We start from the raw sequence: 21,545 nt of genomic DNA, 5'->3' as shown, positions 1-21,545 counted from the left end.
GACCCCCCCCCCCACTATGGCAGTGGTCTGCTGAAATGACCCAGTGGCCAAAAACTGCTGGACATTGAGCACCTTCTCCAAGGGGCTCAATGCTTGGGAGCAAAGGGTGGGGGATGTAAGGTCATCTTCCCACTCCCTGACCAGGTCTAGGATGATATGGGGTGGAAACCTATACCTGCCGTAGACCTGGTCGTCAGGCATCCCAAAAAGGCTTGTCCGTGGTGAGAAAATGCATGCCCCGGCTATTCTCCTCCTCCTGCGATGTCCCACGATCAGTGCTGCGACAAACGGGGCATTCATCGTAGCTGTATATACATGTTTGTTGTTTGCGTGAACTTTTATACTGTGCACGGGGACGCTTCCACCTGCCTTCGTGTGGCAGACGCATTGATGCCTGTGCGCGTCTTTTGCCGTGCGCGGGTTTCCCGTATTCGAATCCATGAATATGGGTTGTTCGCCTGCGTGTGGGCGTTCCGTGTTGTTCCCTGCAGTACTTCCCCAGTTACGCCTTCTTTTTCACGCGTTGTTCCCCATTCCGTGTGTTACGCCCACTGTTCCGCCCACTTTTGTTGTGTGCACCGCGCTATGTGCGCTTTTGCTGTGCGCGTAGCGCACGCCATTTGATGACGTGTGTGCCCGTGTGCGACATGCATGGATTTGGCACATGACCAGCGGGAAACTAGCGCAGCGCCTTCCTTGTATCGCACACGTGTGCTTGATTTCTCACGCTTGCGCAACCTTGCGCCTGCTTGCGCTGGGATTTTCGGCACACGTTTGTTCCATGAATCGACCCCTTAATCATTTTGAGTTGGAATAGGACACTACAATTCAGCCAAGATTGAAACAAAATGCCTCCAGAAAATGATGGCATTAATGGCTGACATGTGAGACGATTTTAGTCATAGGTGCTCCACACCATCTGCAAAGCTCACAAATATCAAACGAGCGCCACATATGATCATCCTGGAGTTTGGACACTTGATTGTACGCTCCCTTGTGCAACATTACTTGCCATTAACATGTGCTCTATTTTCTGACATTCGATGCATCCTTTGCCAAGATGTAAGCCAGGTTGTCTCGCCAAGAAGACCCATCAGAATGCATTTTGTTTCGCCATGGCCAACAGGCCTAATGTTAAACTAATAGCAGCTCCTCATTCCCCACATTACGGCATACACATTACTCTACGGTCCATGCAAAGGTGTGTAGTTCCATATTTGGCTGTGCACGAGATTATTTCGTCCTTCTGCGTGGTCATTGCATTGATAAGAGGTAGCTGCCATGGCCGGAAAACTGACTTCAAATCTCACACCCCTGATTGCTTAAATAGGAATTAACCTTATTGTGTATTGCATTCTTGTTTGCTCTGTTTGTTCTTCTTTCTATCTGCAACAATAAAACCCAGAAAATAGAGAGTTAGACAATATTTGGTTGAAGCATATGTATGATTAAAGCGGCAAGTAATTCCATGGATTGACATCAAAGGGAAATATCACAGTACAATGGTGAACAATGCTGTTCTTTCACTTTCTTGAATCAGGGTTGCACCTTTTAATTACTGCACGACTTAAACAACACAGCTTTATCAAAATGGAACTGTTCAGACGACTTGTTCTATTTCATTTTTCTTGTATTGTTTTATTTCTTGCGATACAGTGGTGTGTGCGAGAGAGAAGCTGTTATTTGTTGTGCAATATTTATTTATTTTCTGACTATACTGATTATTATGGTGTCCGACAATTTGCGTACTTCCATCAAATTGAACGTAATAATAATGATACAATTACACTAAATTTAAAGTCATTATGAGTGATTAAAATACTTCACCCATTATAAATATGAATTACTACTAATAAAAGAGTGTCAGTGCAATACTCAAATATACTTTGGGCCTGATTCACAGAAGCATTTTACAATGGCACAAACCCGTAGGAACACGATTCTGCAAATCAGGCTCTAAATATCTATTCATACAATGCTCCCAAAGCATTTACTAATTAAAAACCTAATAGAGCCTCTGAATCTCATGTAATGTTAACTACTACAGTTCTGTAGGCCTTCAGAGTCATTGAGAAGCTGCCTAAGTGTTTCTTTTTTGACTCATTTATACAATATTAGCACATCCTGTCCTTATTCTCCAATTTGACTTTAGACCCCAGCACCTCGAAGATATTCAGTCTAAATTTCATGAAAATTGACCATGTTTCCTAAACCAGAAAAAGACAAATATACAGCAAGGTCATATAACTTTCCTTCTGATGTGGCCCTAAGCCTCGTCTCAGTCCACAGTAAAGTCTCTGCTATAGAGCGTTTCATCCTATCAATCCAAGCATTAAGGACTATAAGATGTCTTCACAGCTGTGTTGGGGTTAGCTAATGAGAAGGTCAGACTCGGGGTGGGGGGCAGCAGGCCACTAGTAAACCATGATTTGTGAAAGTGGTACCCATAATTCAATTGTAAGTGTACAATGGGAATAGAGTGCATTGTTCTTCACAGTATCTCTTAGCATACTTTTTAGAACAGGTGCCAGAGCAACGTTAGCCTCAGTCAGTTCACCAAAACTATGAACAACATGCCATACTCAAACTTTAGTTTTCGTCTATCCATTGAATGGAATGGAGCAACATGTTTATATCTGTCTGGTAAAATAGTTGAACACATACAGTTTGCCATAACCTTATGTATGAGTCAAAAAGCAAATGTACAACTGTGTGAAGACCATCAGGCTTGTAAGAGCCTATGGCAGTGATTTCAATAAAAGCAGCCAGTAAAATGGGTGCAGATGGGAACAGCAGATCAGTTATTACAGGACAGCACTTTTAGTGGGGTTAGTGTAAATGAAAGTCAAATAGAGATAGCAAATTATGTAGTGCGGGTAGAGTGGCACATTGAGTCATTATGGCAGTGAACTAAGTTGCAATGGTAAAAAAAAATGATTGCAAAAAGGCAGCAGGTTCAGCGTGCACTGAGCACATGGATAAAATTACTATATATGAATTGCCATCTGTGTAATGTTGCATTGAAGAAAATAACCCCGATGAATTAACAAACTAGCTTTACTAAATGATACCCCGTCAGCTAGTTAGTTCTCCTGATTAACACTGCAATGCAATCTCAGTGAGCACGGATGGAAATTCTGCTTTATTTTTTTTTCTATCTCTTTTTGTTCCATGGAAAGAATGTGCACTGTAAAAAGATGAATGGGCTGTCTTTTTGCATTCTGAGGGTTCTTTGTCTGCACAAGAAGCAAGAAGAGATACATACAAACTCCCCTACGTGATTGGACAGTAGGATCAAAAGTCTAGATGTTTCTAAAATACGTCAGAAAGAGGGCAGATTTAGTTTTGACTGACAGGCAGGGGAGATAAATAGGGGTGACCTGAAGGGTGTGGGCTCTTCTTCTACTTCTTGCTGCTGGCTGCCAAAAGGGAGAGAGCTCAGAGGCTGTGCTGACCTGGCATAGAAGACAGCCGGGAATCCAAGTCCGTTTACGGGGGCGCGAAGTGGCAGTGCAGAGCTGGTAACACTTCATCGCAGATAAGCAGGAGTGAGAGAGGGGTCATACAGATAAAGAACAGAAACTTCAGAATCCCATGTAAGTGGCAGTAAAATTGAGTAGAGCGCTGAATGATAGAGAATTATCTTTGTGGCCAGATAGACAGAAATAGACCATTAGCTTCACTGTGAACTAACAGATAATGAAAACATGTTGTGAATTGCATGTTTATATTTTGTCTCTTAGATAACCACGGCGGTGTCGATGCTTTGGTAAGAGTCAACAGGTGTATTATTATGAAATGTAATATTTTGTTTCCTTTTTTATAAGTGACATGATCTCTAATAATAATTACAGTAATGAAAACAGAGTTGGTGCAACCATATTTCATGTCTCTAGTGATTATTCTTTAGGGGAGGGAAGGTAATTAGGAAGCACTTAGTGACTACACCACGGTGGTGATATATCTACCACCGAAGGTAAAGTAAGAAACAAAAGGAGAAATATAAAAACAAGCCAGAAAGCTGATGTGTTGTGTGAGTGTGTTCAGCTGTGCATGGAACTGAACAGGATTTTCAATAATATAGGATGATGTTGTACATAAGTCAGCGGCACGATTTATGCACAGTCTATGGCAATATTCTGTTTCTGCTAAATGCATTAGGTCTGGGTATGCATGCTTACGGTCAACCCTAGAGCAGAGTGTAATTATAAAAGGGGGAAAGTTTGTCTCATCGTATAGGGCAGCGCTATGAATTTGCTCACCACCAATTTACCACATACTAAAATACCACCAAGTTAGGTATAGCCCAAAAACAAAACCCCTTACATGATTTGGTGCATTGGCCCTGTGGGAACAGACTGTAAAGCAGCTACTGGGCATGGTAAGTGTGTTCCACACAGCAATTCGTGTATTTAAAGAGAACTAATTCTGTGAGGTTAGTGTAGTGCTGCACACTGTATTATTATGTCTCAAATTTAAGCCACATTTCCTGAACTGGTGAAATACCTGGAGGCAAAGTTATATGCGCATGGGGCGTGGTCATCAGACAATGCCATCCTTTGATGTGACCGCATTTGTGCAGAGGTGCAGAAAGAACCATTAAATAATATTTTTGAGGAAGGCAGTATAATTCCGGTATGCCTTTTGTGATTGTTTAGAGCTGCAGATAAAAATGCTGAAAAAGACTGCTTAATAAGGCTCTGTGCCAAAACCTGGTTCATTTTAAATCGATCTTTACGATTGCAGGAAAATGATGCTGAGATAATTAGAAGATTACAAATCAAATTAGATGAAGCCAATGAGCAGAAGAAAAATCTAAAATCGGAGTTAGAGTCATGTCAGAAAGAAATGTAATCTAAATGCAAAGAATTGGAAACACAACTGTCACAGAAAAGGAGACAGTTTGAAGAGGGCGAGCAAGAGTTAAAATGCTTCAAGGGTTGGTAAGCGATATCAGGCAAGGTAAAGAGGATGTTATTTTGGAGATGCAAATTCTCCAGAGGGACAATATGGAGAAAGAAAGCGAGTTCCAAGCTATTGAACAAGAGATGGCTAAAATGTTCCAAGAAAAGGACAAAAGGGACAGGGAATTTGATCATTGCCAAATGCAAATAAGTCAAAGGCAGGTTGTCATTAATAAAATGGGTGATGAAAATACTTACCTGTGTCAGGAGGAAGACTGGCTCCATAAAAAGTGCAAAGATTTGGAACAGCAAATATGTAATTTCAAATCTTAGGAAAAGCAACAAGGAACCACATTAAATGGGATTGAGGTGAGCCCCATTTCTACACAAGAGAATAATGTCCCAGTGGCTATACCGGTGGCTGGGCCTGGTTGTAATGCACACAACTGAGAAAAGGAATGAACAATGGTATAATGCAACTCCAAGTATAGTGCCAAGTAGCCCTATCAAAATAATGAAATCGATTAAGGCCTTGATTAAGCCATTCAAAAAGGGAGGTGATTGTTGCATAGACTTGGAAACAGTGCATAATATATTTAAAGCTCTCTAAATACCCAGGGAACAATATAGACAGTACTTTCATCTAACTCCTGATGCTGCTACAGCGAGCATTATCAGAGGTTTACATGAACAAGAAAGTATGTCATGGGCAGAATTTGAAAAAGAGATTAAACATCATTTTTCACCATATCAGTCACTGCAGGATACAAAAAAAGGCTGCGTATACCATGACGGTGAAGCCAAATGTATCACCTCGCCAATTTTTCCAATAATTAAAAAGAGCATTCCCCCGCTTTGATGTATCTTTTAATCCTAATTCGACCAAATTTAAGACTGCCTACTTTTATGGTCTACAAAAAGACATTATATCACAGTTAATTTGTGAATTTGATCGCAAGAAGTCACTGCAATGATTGTAGAACAAGGAATTAAACTACATGAAGTCATATACTGTCAGAGTGGAGAGGGAGATAGATTTAAAGAGACAACATCAAAATTTAAAGACTCCTCACCAAAGGTAATGGAAATAAGATCTGCAAAAATGCCACTTGAATCAGCCCAAACTCAGGTCAGAAATAATATGACATCTGATCAGAGAAGCACACCACAGAGGCTGCATCCCAAACACTGATGTTTCAATCACATGATCCGAGCAATAGAGAGAGTTACATTAGTCATAGGTATTTGGGAGACAGACCTATGGTGGGATACCGGCCCGATATGTCAGGCATATATAACAATCAAAGACAAAATCAAGATCAAAGAAACAATGGTCCATACCAGACATTGGGGGCGCAGAGATGATTTTAACCCAATAATATGCTATATGGCAATCAGGACAGACCTTGATATGTGGATCGGTTAATTGAAAATGGAAATCAGCATAGGGGACAGTTCCCACAAAATAAAAGACAAACCATGAACTATGTCCCGTGCCACTATCATCAATTACCACCACCAGTGGATCACAACCAAAGAATGGATACCCCACACTCCCCACCTCCCATGAATCATGAGTTCAGAAAAAACTCAAATAGAAATCAATATCCTAAGGGATACCAGAATAGATTCAACCAGGGTGAAAATAACCAGTACTGGCCTAGGCCGCAAAGAGAAGATTCCAGAGAAATGGACAGATTTCAATGTGTAGAGGCCCAAGTTAAAATGTTGTCTGAACAAATAGGAAAACTCTGTGCAGTTCAGAAACAGCCATCAAATGAGGAGGCAGAAGTTCGCAGAAGTACAGAATCCCATGAACCAGTTGTGTGTAACGTTCCTGAATTGCTTGCTAATTTAAACATGAAGCTGACCACAAATGATAATGAGGCAGGGGATGCAACCGCACATAAAAAGGAAGTTTGGTTTAATTTAGCGTTGAATCAAACTATCGAAGTATGGGCAATCGAAAAAGAGAAAGGTGAAAATGAACAAGAAACTCCAAAAGAGCAAAGAGACAGATTCAAAAAAGATATCACTTGCCATGGTTAAATGATTGGTAAAGGAGTATGTTTGTTTGTTAAAACATCCTCCTTACATATCCAAAATACCTATAAAATGCAAACAGAAAAAATGAGTGTTAAAAAGGAGGGTACAGGCAAGTCACTTGAGGAGTACTTTGAGCCACACATATCCCAAGAACAGTAACCCAACAAGATGTAAACAAATATTCTGGGCAAGAAAATGTCAAGCCACCACATGATTGTTGTAAGAATGTTCAGTCAAAGAAATGCAGTGTGAACACTGATGGTCCCCGAACAGAGGGGCGAATAGTGGCTACACTCCAGATGACTACTGAACATGGAGAGATAGACAAAGATTTCCGAAATAAAGTGAGCAAGGAGGAGGGAAAGATATCTTTTCACTTGCCTCTGTGCTTGGCAAAAAGTGAGAAGGGCCTGAGAAAAGCGATCCTGAAATCAGCAGAAATTCTCACTTTTTGTATGTATGGAAGAAGTTGAGGACAGGTATTATGCTCCCATTACTGTGGAGGAAAAGTGCAATATATTTGCAATGATTGACACAGGTGCACAGGCCACGATTATGTCCAAAGAGTTGGTAAAAAGTCTCAATGAAGTGAGATACCCACAAAATCACTTCAAAGTGAGACAAAATGAAGAGCAAGTATATAACTTCGATGGTGACGAGATACATATCAAAGGTGTCACTGAGGTTGACATAAAGATAGGAAAACACAGGATGAGACAGGAAGTGTTGATCACATATATCAGTGAAATCCCGTTCTTGATGGGAACGGATTGGCCGAAGAGGTTGTCGGCCCTCATTGATGGGGTAAATGGAGTTCTGTGGTCTCTAACAAAAAAAAGACCATTAAGGCCTAAGAAAGTAAAGTCACAAAACAACAGTGTAAACGAATGCCAAACTGTTGCTAAAATCAAATGATGCAGTGGAGATGTATCTTCAAAATGGCTGTGTGCCTAGCGTCACTGTCATCCTGATATGTCAGGGTGAAATGTGAAGTGAAAAAGAGACACAATCCATGGAGATTCATTTGGATCCTAGGAAAAAATGGCAAACTGAAATAGATGAAAATACATTGTGCTTTTATTTAAATGAAGAGGAGTGCAAGCATAATGTTATCCTTGAGATAACCACAGGAAAACATATTAAAGCCCTTTCTGAAATACACATGGGCAATGAACAGCCATGGATCCATATTGTTATAAATGGTCATTCTGAAATGATAAAAGCCACGTTAGCACTTGAACAGGAAAGGAGTTTTATTAATTAGAAACTACTTCAGCGAATAATGGAAAGGGAGGAGATCCCGAAATTCAGAATTAAAAACCAACATGTTTCTGGGCTGGACGATACAGACTTTGGAAATAGAGTCATAGGAAGATGCATGCTAAAAATTTGCATTGGCCCGAAAATTATCTGTTACAATGTATGGATAGTGAGTGGGACGCAAAATTATTTTTATTTGGGAAATTACATCATGCACAGAATGTCTATCGTGTTGGATTTCCTCAATGAAAAAGTGTAGTCCTGGCTAGGAAAGGGATAGTCAAAATTCAGTCTGTGTATCCTTATGATTCCAATGAGACAATATGATGTCACGAGGAGAGTTGCATAATATTTGATTTAAGTGAAAATGAAGCAATAAATCAGCCTATTGAAGTGGAGGCTGATATTCCAAAATATTTAAAGGTAGCAAGTCTACAAAGAGATACAGCCACACGGCTAGAAGAGATCAAAGAGGTTCCTCCATTGGAGGATTTTCCAGAATGTTCATAAATGGTAGAGGAACAAATTCTGGCAGCAGATGCATGTGATATTAAAGAGGATGAGTTGAGAAAAATATTGATGGAATTTAAAGAGGTTTTTGCCAAGGGCGCTTATGATTACGGCCTAACTGATTTGCATGTTGCCATATTACCAGAGGGATATGGTAGGGTTCTGGTATTTGTGCGTCAATATCGGTTACCATTGGCGTGCCTGGAATCATTGGGAGAGATAATTCAAAATGTTTAACACACAGGAATTATCAGGCCCATTCAATGTACCTCAAAGACTCCCATGTTGGGGGTATTAAAACCAAATGGTCAATGGCGTCTGTGTGCAGACTTGAGAGAATTAAACAGGAGAGTACCAGTGTCTAGATGGCCGCTCCCATTTATTGATCAAGGCCTTGCACATGTTCATGGGCCAAAAGTGTTTACCACATTAGACCTTACATCTGGGTGCTGGTGTGTGCCATTGGCTGAAGACGTTCAAAATGTGTTTGCATTTTCATTTGAAAAAACTAAATACACTTGCTCCAGAAAACCATTTGGGTATGTCAATAGTGGGAGTGCATTTGATATATTTTTGAGAAAAGCACTCCCAGATGTGGCAGAAAGGGGAACAATAGTCTACGTAGATGATGTTTTAATTAAAAATGAAAGCCTGAGGAGTCATTCTAAGGAGATGTGCTTGGCCAATTACATAAAGCGGGAGCCAACGTATCCTTGCAGAAGGCACAATGGTACAAAAAGAAAGTACATTTCTTAGGCCATGAAGTGACTGAGCATTGGTTGAATCCACAAAAGAAAAAGGTGGAAGCAGTACCAACATTGAAAAATCCTACTAACCTGAAGGGATTGAAAAGTTTACTAGGGATGACCGGATATTCCTGGAAGTTTATTGAGAATTATGCCGAGATCACCCTTAACTAAATTACTGAAGCAGAGTGTACCATTGAAATGGGAAAAAGAGCAATCTGAAGCAGTAGCTAAATTGGAAGAATGTCTCATAAATGCACCATGTTTGGCCTATCCCATTAAGAATCAAGATTTCTTTGTAGAAATAGGATTCACTCAGCAGTGTATGTCAGCTGTGTTATCTCAAAGGCATGATTTAAATCATAAAACGATCACCTATTCGAGCAAGGCGTTATCTCAGGTTGAAACTAAATTCAGTGAATGTGAAAATGCTCTTCTGACCACTGTCGGGGCGTTGCAGCATTTCCGTCCCTTAATTCAGGCAGAAAAAGTGATCATGGAAACAAATCAGAAACCTTTGCAATTTTTACAAAGTAAAAGGATTAGATCAGGTAATCTGGCACAGTCCAGAATTACTTCAGGGACATTGGAATTACAGGGATTCCCTGTGAAATTAAGACAGGACAAAATAAAAAGAGCACAATTGCTCAAGGGATAGCAGATCTGCATGATTGTGCAGCTGAATGTACCTCTGATGAAATAGAAGTAGAGCCTATTATGAGTGGATTCGAACAATCACCACACAAAGCTTTTAATGAAAATGTGTGCAAAGATTTGCCAACACTGTATGTAGATGGATGTACGTATCATATAGAAAAAACAACTGGTGGCAGGGATAGGAAATGTCTGGTTAAGGTATGAGGACATTCCCAGTATAGGAATGAGAATTGGAGCCAGGAGTAGCCAGATTGCAGAATTAGCTGCCATTTATAAGGCAGTTGCTACTGCAGTTGAAAATAAATTCAAAGAAATTGTCCTAGTGACTGATTCTGATTATGCACAAAACAATTTCGTGGAGTATTTGCCTGGCTGGAAGGCGAAGGGTATGCTCACATATAACAAAAAGCCTCTCAAACATGGGAAAATTATCCAAGCTATAGATAAATTAGTATCAAAGAATGGTTTATTAATATGCTGGAGGAAAATGCCTGGACATTTAAAGACACCAGGGGAGGATAACGAGAGAAATGACAAAGCAGATCAATTAGCCAGGATTGGGGTTGTAATGTGAGAGTTATTCCCCATTGAACACCTGATTGGCAAGATACAGGTCGATGCGGTTACAGGCTCCAAATCGCCAAAAGAGGTTGAACAACCTGTGGTGCAATGGAGTTATGATATGCCAGACCAGGACCTGATTAAAGCACAAAATGAGGACATAGTGTTAGGTAATTTTTTATAATCATTTGATAAATCCAGAACATAATCCTCTATCTGAAAACTTTGCAAAGGAAAGGAAGAGCTGAGAGTATTGTTAAAGAAAAAAGACAGATTTAAGCTACAGGATAGTTTGATAATTAGGGAATCTGTAACAGGTCAGATGCAGTGGATGGTGCCTCTTTCATTCAGATGGCTAATGCTATACCACGCGCATGCCACAAAAACTGCAGGACAAAGGGGTTTGCACAAAACTTCAGAGATATTGGGCCTCATTACAAGTTTGGAGGTAGCCATGCCTGTAATACAGGCAGGCTACCTCCAAACTTCTGAAAAAATCTGGCACCCGCGAATGGGCAATTACCCTGGTATTCCTGCCCCACCGGACCCGGTAATTGCCCTTTCAAGGGTGCCAGAATCGGGTGATTCCCTATTCCCATTTGAGCCCTCTAGGGCTCAATGGGAATGGGGATGCCTGTAGCCCTGGCACCAATCATTACGGGGCCTGTGCTACAGGCAAACTGTGCTCGTGGGTGCCTTTCATTCCGCCAGGTCAGACCTGGCGGAATGAAAGGCACCCGCCAGCACAACTCTGAGTTTGCATGTCTGGATACAATGGTTCCGGCAAGCTCACTGGTACCACTGTATCTGCAACGGCAAACTCATAATGAGGCCCATTGAATGATTATGCTTACTGGCTGCATATGTCCCAAGATGTGGAACTATACACCTGGGGTGCCTGGTATGTGCACAATTTAAACCTGCTTCACCAATGCATAGACCTCCATTAAAGAAAAGAGGTTTAACCCTTACATGGTCACATTTGCAAATCGACTATGTTGGGCCTGTAAAAAGATTGGTATGGGGAAATAGATATTTGTTAACACTGGTATGTCTAATGTCCAAGTGGGTGGAGTGCATTCTTGCACTAGACTGTAGTAAGCAAACAGCAGCCACATTATTGGTAAATCACATATTTTCACGGTTTAGGTTACCCCTGAGGATAGAATCAGACAGGGAAAGTCATTGCATAGTGCCTTGATGAGCAAGGTGTGGCAGATATTGGGGTAAAGAGGACATTGCACCTATTTTATACGCCGTCTTCTTCAGGAAATGTGGAGAGGAGCAATAGATCTATAGTAGATATACTAAAGAAATGTGTAGCTGAGGCAGGTTCCAGTTGGGATCTACAATTACCTTTAGTATTAATGGCCATTAGGTCGACTCCTGCTAAAGCAACAGGCATCATGAAGTATTGACAGGAAGAAAGATGGTACTGCCACAACATTTATTGTACAAGACACACAAACAAACACTTGTGAGTGCCTCCAAAGTTCACAAATATGTGGAGGAATTGCGGAAGCACTTACAGCATGCATTTGCATTTGTGCAGCAGAATCTGGAGAGAGCTGCTGATTGTGCAAAGACATATTATGATAGAAGGCATCAGTCAGGGAATACAAAGTAGGTGATCAGGTGTACAAATACTACTTTGGAAAGAACAGGCACAAAAATTCTAAATTTCTTGCAGCAAAATATCCCCTTTTGTATATAAAATAATCAAGATGGAGAGTGAGATGGTGACAGATCAATTTGTTCATGTCAACCAAATGAAACCCTGCCACCCAAAACATGAGGTGAAAAGGCTTGAGCGATTTGAGAATAGTTGAATATAATCAATACAATGAGAATAGAACTAACAGTGTGATTAAGGTAAACATGCCTAGTTTTAAGGAGCTATAGTAGGATCATGAACAAATAAGTTTGGCTGCTAGCAGACATATTAAACAGGGACTCATTTATGGTACATGTGACACAATGATATGAAATAATCTGTAAGGTAACTCAAGGGCATTCCGTCCATAGCAAATATTTGGCCTGGTGAGCAAGCAGAAGTGAACCGTGCCGCATGTAACATTTAACAATTGTGCATTGTTTCATGAAAAGGCGTTAAATTAAAGTGAGTTATCATAATAATATTTAAATAGATTTTTCTGCATATGTTTCAAGTAAGCGAGGAGATATGGCAACAGGGATGTTTGCTGAGGATTGTTTTGAAGCATAATGTAAAATGTAATTTGTTTTTGTATAATGTGTGTTTGGTTGCAGGTATCCTAAGTGGCAAATACAGGGAGCCATGGTGTTTTGGACAACATACAAGATTTCTTTTCAAGCTGTGTAGTGAAAGAGGGATAGACAATGGTTTTATGCTACGTACTTAACCTGTTTCTTTTCTATTCACTTTAGAGACTACTAATACATTACCCGGGCAAGGCGGTTCCTTGAGACGATGGACCATTGGAGGCCACAGGATCAGAGACCATGGGAGGAGGCCCCGGAAAGCCCCCAGACCAAAGAATGGGTGTGAAGATACAGAGCTTGAGGTGCCAAATAAGATGACATCTGTGAAGGAGACTCTATGGATTGCCAGACCGGAGAAATTCCGCTGATGATGGCGTTACGCGCAAAATTGATGTAAAGAATGAAGGACAGGACATTCCGGAGGCGTGATCCTGGGTACCAGAAATTGAACATACTTAATCTTCATTTTGAGTTGTTCATCCTCAGTTCGTTCTGTTTTTCATTGATGCTGATGGAGCTCATTACTGTGCTGTATTCCATCAAAATTAACTTGAACTGCGGACAATGGGTTTTTTTTATTTTTTAACATTTTTATTTCATTTTTTTTGTGCATACACGCTATTACATTATATTTCAATGAAAAACATGCTTACTCCATAAAATACATACATATAGGTAGAGACTGTAATTCAAAACCTATGGTGATATTATGGAGTATGGACTGTCCAGGTACATGTGGACTTTTGGATGTGGACCCTTCAGTTGGGAGTGTACACATTTTATTTTATTACATATGAACATACATATGTGGACTGATGTACACACTTTATTTATTTTAATTAATTTTACTTTACATTCAAACATTTATTCAGTGAGAGATACACGTATGTTTATCTTCATTGCTGTGGTATTATTTTCAACTGTTATTTCTCTGATGGTTGATGTTGAGCTCTTCCAGGGAAGTTAATTGATTGTTGTTCCTCCCGCTATGACATCACGGGTGGTCACAGCTGTCGGAAAAGGAGGATATGTAAGATTCTATGGCAGTGATTTCAATAAAAGCAGCCAGTAAAATGGGTGCAGATGGGAACAGCAGATTAGTGATTACATGACAGCACTTTCAGTGGGGTTAGTGTAAATGAAAGTCAGATAGAGATAGCAAATTATGTAGTGCAGGTAGAGTGCCACATTGAGTTAATATGGCAGTGAACTAGGTTTTCAATTGTTAAAATAAAAAAGGCAGCAGGTTCAGAGTGCACTGAGCACATGGATAAAATTACTATATATGAATTGCCATCTATGTAATGTTGCATTGAAGAAAATAACCCAGATTAATACACTATTTACCTTTATTAAATGATACCCCAGTTACTAATTAGTCCTCCTGATTAACATTGCAATGCAATGTCAGTGAGCACAGATGGAAATTCTGCTTTATTTTTTTTCTCTCTCTCTTTTCGTTCCATGGAAAGAATGCGCACTGCAAAAAGATGAATGGGATGTCTTTTTGCATTCTGAGGGTTCTTTGCACAGGAAGCAAGAAGAGATACATACAAACTCCCGTAGGTGATTGGACTGTGGGATCAGAAGTCTAGAAATTGCTGAATACGTCAGAAAGAGGGCAGATTTAGTTTTGACTGACAGGCAGGGAGATAAATAGGGGTGAGCTGAAGGGTGTGGCCTCTTCTTCTACTTCTTGCTGCAGGCTGCCGAAAGGGAGAGAGTGTAGAGGCTGTGCTGACCTGGCATTGAAGACTCTCGGGAATCTAAGGCCTTTTTCGGGGCGTGAAGTGGCAGTGCTGAGCTTGTAACAATTCATTGCAGATAAGCAGTGAGAGAGGGGCCATACAGATAAAGAACAGAAACTTCAGAATCCCATGTAAGTGGCGGTAAAATTGAGGAGAGAGCGGAATGAGAGAGAATTATCTTTGTGGCCAGATAGACAGAAATAGACCATTAACTTCAACTGAATCATTGTTGGTTTTCTTTCGCACACAGTGAAGTAACAGAAAATAAAAAATGTTGTGCAATGCATGTTTATATTTTGTCTCTTAGATAACCACGGTGGTGTCGATGCTTTGGTAAGAGTCAACAGATGTATCATTATGAAATGTAGTATTTTTGTTTCCTTTTTATAAGTGACATGGTCTCTAATAATAATTACAGTAATGAAAACAAAGTTGGTGCAACCATTTTTTCATGTCTCTGGTGATTATTCTTCATGGATGCATGGAAGCTGAACAGGATATTTCAGTAATATAGGCTGATGTCGTAGATAAGTCATCGCCACAATTTATGCACAATCTATGTCAATATTCTGTTTCTGCTAAATGCATTAGGTCCGGGTATGCATGCTTATGGGCAACCGTAGAGCAGAGTTTAATTTTAAAAGGGGGACATTTTGTCTCATATAGGGCAGTGCTATGAATATGCTCACCACCAATTTACCACAATACTAAAATACCGTCAAGTTAGGTAATAGCCCAAACACAAAACCCCTTACAGGGTGAATTGAATTGTGATCCCCTGGCCACAGTTGGGTGAGGGATTCCCAGACATCTAGTCTATCCTTTATCCCACTAGCACGATGGGATGATGTGTGCCTCCCTGCCTATGTGTTGAAACGCTGCTATGTGGCATGCTTTAATCTGCACTGTAAGGTAACATTCTCAAATTTGTCATCTGTTTCAGAGGCTCATGTCTTACATTGAACAGCACACTAAACTCATTCACCCCAATAGGGCCTCGGCTTTCATCCGTTCATGTTGCAGAAGTCGAGTGTGCCCAAAACTGATTTTGATACAAGCCCAGGAAAATACTGTTTGACATGACTTTACAAGTGTAAAACTTGTGTATTGACCAAATAAACTTGTACTATGTAAACAGAATAATGAATAAATAGTTAAATAGCAATAAATAAAAGCAAAATAGAGTCTGCCCAGTAGAGTATATGCAGTAAAAAAATGTCATTTGTGGAGTTTATTGAAAACTGGTTCCCATCGACAGCTTCACCAAAATTGAACACTTGTTATCAATCAATCAATCATCTGTATACCTGGCATGCACTTAATAGCATGTCCATGTAGGTTGTGGACAGAGCATGGTGGTGCTTTGACCTTCATGGAATGACAAAGAACCACTGACGACCTCATAAATGAAAGGCATTATCTTGGCAATGTATTGGAGATCAATTGCATTCACAAGATTGGCAAGATGTGCTGGTGGCATTGTCATTTCGATAAATAAAAACTAGTAATATGCACAAATGTCACTTGGATAGCTGCTGACACAGGTTGCTGTAGATGGGTTCATTCAGCAGCACAGTCAAGAGGATACTCTTGAAGGATAGGGGAGCAGGAGGGTAAGGACACACACTGTGTTTAAATCATCAGCCCGGATGCTTAGCAATGAGCAAATCTATTTTCATGGTGGACGCTTAGCAATGAGCACATCTCTCTTTCACGGTCAACACTTAGCAATGGGCAAATTTCTGTTTCACGGTGGACACTTAGCAATGACCACATCTCTCTTTCACGGTGGTACGCTAAGCAATTAGCACATCCCTCTTTCACAGTGGACACATAGCAATAAGTAAATCTCTCTTTCACTGTGGACACTGAGCAATGAGCATATCTCTCTTTCACAGTGGTGCTTAGCAATGAGCACATCTCTCTTTCACGGTAGACACATAGCAATGAGCAAATCTCTCTTTCACGTGGATGCTTAGCAATGAGCACATCTCTCTTTCACCGTGGACACTTAGCAATGAGCAAATCTCTCTTTTCATGGTGGACGCAAACCACATTTCTAAAACAAGTTTGCCGGTCCGGTAACTACGGTACCGGTAAGATTGCTGGTACCGGTCCGGCAAACTAAGAGTTCTGCTTGTGGGTGCCTTTTCACTCACCAGATCGGGCCTGGCGGGCGTACCGGCACCCGCGAGCAGAGCATGTAGGATGCACCAGCGCCATTCTGAATGGTGCCGGTGCATCCAGCCTCCCATTCCCATTGCTAATATCTCTCTTTCACAGTGGTGCTTAGCAATGAGCACATCTCTCTTTCACAGTAGACACATAGCAATGAGCAAATCTCTCTTTCACATGGATGCTTAGCAATGAGCACATCTCTCTTTCACCGTGGACACTTAGCAATGAGCGAATCTCTCTTTTCACGGTGGACGCAAACCACATTTCTAAAACAAGTTTGCCGGTCCGGTAACTACGGTACCGGTAAGATTGCTGGTACTGGTCCGGCAAACTAAGAGTTCTGCTTGTGGGTGCCTTTTCACCCACCAGATCGGGCCTGGCGGGCGTACCGGCACCCGCGAGCAGAGCATGTCGGATGCACCAGCGCCATTCTGAATGGTGCCGGTGCATCCAGCCTCCCATTCCCATTGAGCCCTATTGGGCTCAATGGGAATGGGGACTAAAAGTTTCCGGCCCCTGGCAGTGGGGAAATACAGGGTCTGACAAGGTCGTAATGGTGCTGTATTTCTCCATTGCCAGGGGCCGGAATAATTTGCAAGTTTGGCGGCAGCCTGCCTTTTTTAACGGCAAGGCTACCGCCAAACTTGTAATCTGGCCCAGTCTATACTGGTATCTGTGCAGCATTACTCTGCTACAGGACATTACAGAGCAATTTGTGAATGCAGAAAGGCATGTTCCAACCTACTTCTTTTGTTATCCTCATTTAGGATTTGCGGCTCTTTTGTCACATGCCGTTTGCCACACCTCAATATCCTGGACCCAGTCAGGAGAACTCACACTTCACCCTCATCATCCAATAACACATCCACAATTTCACCCACAAGGACACTGCTGTCATGCTCAGTGTGCTGAAACAGTACCCTATCCAATGTCCCAGGTAATAATGATGAACAGATGAAAAACAACATGCTGAAATCGCAAAAATCAAATATAACCAAATCCTTCATACAAAAACAGAGACATACTCACTAATGCAGTAATAAGGGACAATCTAAGCGTGGCAGAGCTTAAAATGAAGTGGGTGAATTGGACATAGGACATGTAGGATTAAAATAAGGAAAAGCCACACGATATTGTTAGGGTGGGATGGAAAGGTAAATCATCTCACAAATGTTCAAACACACACCAGAAATTACCCAAAGCGACAAGGACATAGCTCAATTTCACCGATGTCCACTCAGAACGTTTATATCAGAAACATCAATTTAAAGGCAATGCAAAACCCACTATGGAAAAATAAGTGAATGTGGCCATTTATGGATAAAAGGTCCAAATTCAGAATTTCAAGGACTCCTATTAGTCTTCCGATTAACCTCTCAAAATCAATGGCCTAGTTTTGAGTTGTGGCAAGATTGTGACATCCAGCAAGTCTCACAAGGACCTTTGTGTCACCTTAAACTTCCATTGTGAAATCAAGGTGTCCTATGGGACATTTTGAAAATAGTTTGCACAACGTTGTTGCAGAGGAGGGGTAGAAACATATAGACACATTAGCATATGATTGACTGTTTGATTCATTGATTGATGGATTGATTGAGTTATATATAAATACGTACACACGCATGGAGTCTCCAGGCACTGGGGACTAGCTATCATCAACTCTCAAAATCTATGAAATTAGAGAATTTTTTGCAATGGGAGAGCATAACCGTACACTTTAATTTCTCAGGGATATTTTTCCAGATGTTTTCTGATTGGGCCAAAAGGAACCTATATATTTAATTTCATATTTGTTAATAAGAGAGACGTGGAATATATGTCTTTTTGGAGGCATGAAATATATGTCTTCTCTGTTGGTACACGGTTGACTGTGAATTTCGTCCCATGAACCCTTTTGTGACACATGTAGTTGAGAATGCTAATATCCAGTTGAGGTCCCTTCAGGAGATGCATTCAGGATATTTATTGACACAAATATGTAATGTATCAATTGACCGCTTGAGAGTATCTCTATACAGTTGTGACATCAGCACGTTCATGCTTTGTCCATTTAATTAGAAAGTTTCATGATTTCAGATGACAGCTATTCATATATAACTTAATTTAGTAAATCGATTCATCCAACACTGGACTGTACTTAAGAATTTGCATCCAGCCTGATGTTTTTTGTTTTTCTGCATTAAAGAATCACACACAAGAGACAAACTGATAAAACACCAACAGCTGATGTAAATTAATGGATAGTATACAATCATTTCCCTTCGACCCCTCATCTGTTTCCATCTTTTGCGAATGTAAGCAACTGAAAAGGCTATCCCGCCCTAACCAACAGTTAGCAAAATAACTCTAGGGACTTCTGCAAGACCTGCAAGACTTCTGCTAATTGAAGATGAGCAAGCATTACTACCAGGGCACAAAGTACATGTCTCAGTTTTAGATTTTAAAAAAAGACATTGCCTCATTACACGGTATGTGGTAACCATGGCGCTATTAGCGCCATGGTTGCCGCTGGTATTTTACCGTGTCCGCCTTGGTGGATGGCAGAATTACCGCCCTAATCCAAGGTGAGCGGGGGCGGTAATTCCCCATTCACCAAGGCACTTCCCCATTCCCATTTTGCCCCCATAGTAAAACCAGCTGTCAAGGTCGGGTCCCGCAAAGGGACCTCGTAGTAAGGCTGTAAGGGTTTTCCGGTACCGGTGCCCTTACCGGTACCGGTAAACCCTTACCGCCTACTGTGTAATGAGGCATTCTTATTAAACTAATGCTCTTTAGATGCCTAATTAATATATACTGTTATTTAGACTCAGATAGATTGACAGGTCGCCTTCTCTTTCCCCAAACTACTTTTTCTATATGTTGTTATACTGGATTATGATCAAGTCATATATTTCTATATGCATGGCAATATTTCCAACACATGTTTCTGTTTATTTTTATTAGAGATTTTGAGAAATATCAAAACAAGTAGTGGTACCACCCAGCGTTGCATGGATCTGTAGCTGACATGCACGTGGGGGTCTGCTATAGCCTTGTGTATGTTTTATTGTGTCATTACTTCCGATTCACCTCACATGATGGATCATATTCAGGTGTTGTGATATAAAAATATAAGAATATAATGACTATTCTTTATTTAATTTATTTTTAACCTTAGGCATGCAATTTATTGAATTTACTGTATGTGACAAAAATGTCCTTGCTTTTTTAGAACTGTCATGGTATTTATTTTAAGAAGCATCCATGGCAGAGAATACAAACTAGCCCTATACGCAGATCACATTTTCTACATATTCAGACCCCATTAACCTCAGTACCCCGGGCCATACACCTTATCGAGACCTATTGCGCCTTATCCTGGTTTAAAATAAACCGGTCAAAATCAATTCTGTTCCCCCTGCATGAGCCCACCCCAGAGTCCTTCAGAGAACTTTCGCAACTAGGCCTGGTGATGGGAGGCCCAACACTGCGCTACTTGGGGTTCAACCTAATGAGGAACTGCAATGAAACATAACTTCCCACAGCTCCTTTCAGCATTTCATGTGGACCTAGCAAAATGGCGCCCCCTCTCAATCTCTTGGCTGGAGCGACAAAACGTTCTCAAAATGGTATGCCTCCCTCACTTTCTGTATCCTTTACAGGTCCTCCCCTTGAAAGTTCTGGACAAATTCTTTAAAGAAGTGAAATGTGCCATGCTACGCTTTCTCTGGGATGGAAAGAAATCAAGAGTATCATACAAAGTCCTTATACTTCTGAAGGATAAAGGTGGGGTGGGCCTCCCAGACTTGAAATTATATTACCAGGCGGTTCAATTGTGGGTGCTGATCCCCCATTTGAGGGATAGGAAAGATCTTCGGTGAGTCCTACTGGACAATGATGATCTGGCTCCGGCCACGTTGTCGGAATAGTTATGGCTTCCGCAGTCCAAACTCTTGCGCAGACTCCGAGAGCACCCCATACTGGGTACTATCTGGGATATTTGGAGAGAGGGGGGGCACATGGCAGGTGTTACAACATGGCCATCGCAGATGAGTCATATATGGTCCCAGGGGATACGCAAAGAGATACCCGATCATCCAAGATACCAGTCATGGTTTGAAGCAGTCCTGGAGAGGGTGGAACAGCTATGGAAAAGTGGGGTATTCCTTACAGTCCTAGAACTCGAGGAAGCACTCCAATTGAAACCAATCTCCATTTTTCTTTATTTGCAACTTAAGGGTGTGATATCCAGAAAATAATGGCGAATTAAAATCCAAAGAGTCCCAACACCATTCGAGAAGCTCCTCGACTCAGTTGCTGTGACCAAGGGCTTGATCACACACGTACCGAGCACTGTTAGACCCTAACACAAACCCAATCATGAAACTTAAACAAAAGTGGGAACTAGACTTTGGCAGTGAATTTGACCAGCACGCATGGGCCCAGACGTGCTAAACACCCTTGCAGGTATCAACTGCCACACAATACAAACTACATGCTATCAAGTTATTGCACAGATGGCAATACGATCCTTACAGGCTATCTAAAATATTCCAGGCCACTAGTCATACGTGCTGGAGACAATGTGGTATGAAAGCCACATCCTGGCACATGTGGTGGTAATGTCCTCGAGTACAGGTGTATTGGAACAAGGTCTTGGGTTGGATAAAGCAGGTTGATGGCATCTCCAGGGTAGCAACACCGGGTCAAGAGTG

The sequence above is a fragment of the Ambystoma mexicanum genome, chromosome 1q (genome assembly GCF_040938575.1).
Source record: "Ambystoma mexicanum isolate Mex_15411 chromosome 1q, UKY_AmexF1_1, whole genome shotgun sequence".
NCBI classification, from domain to species: Eukaryota; Metazoa; Chordata; class Amphibia; order Caudata; family Ambystomatidae; genus Ambystoma; species Ambystoma mexicanum.
This window is presented reverse-complemented; position numbering follows the sequence as displayed.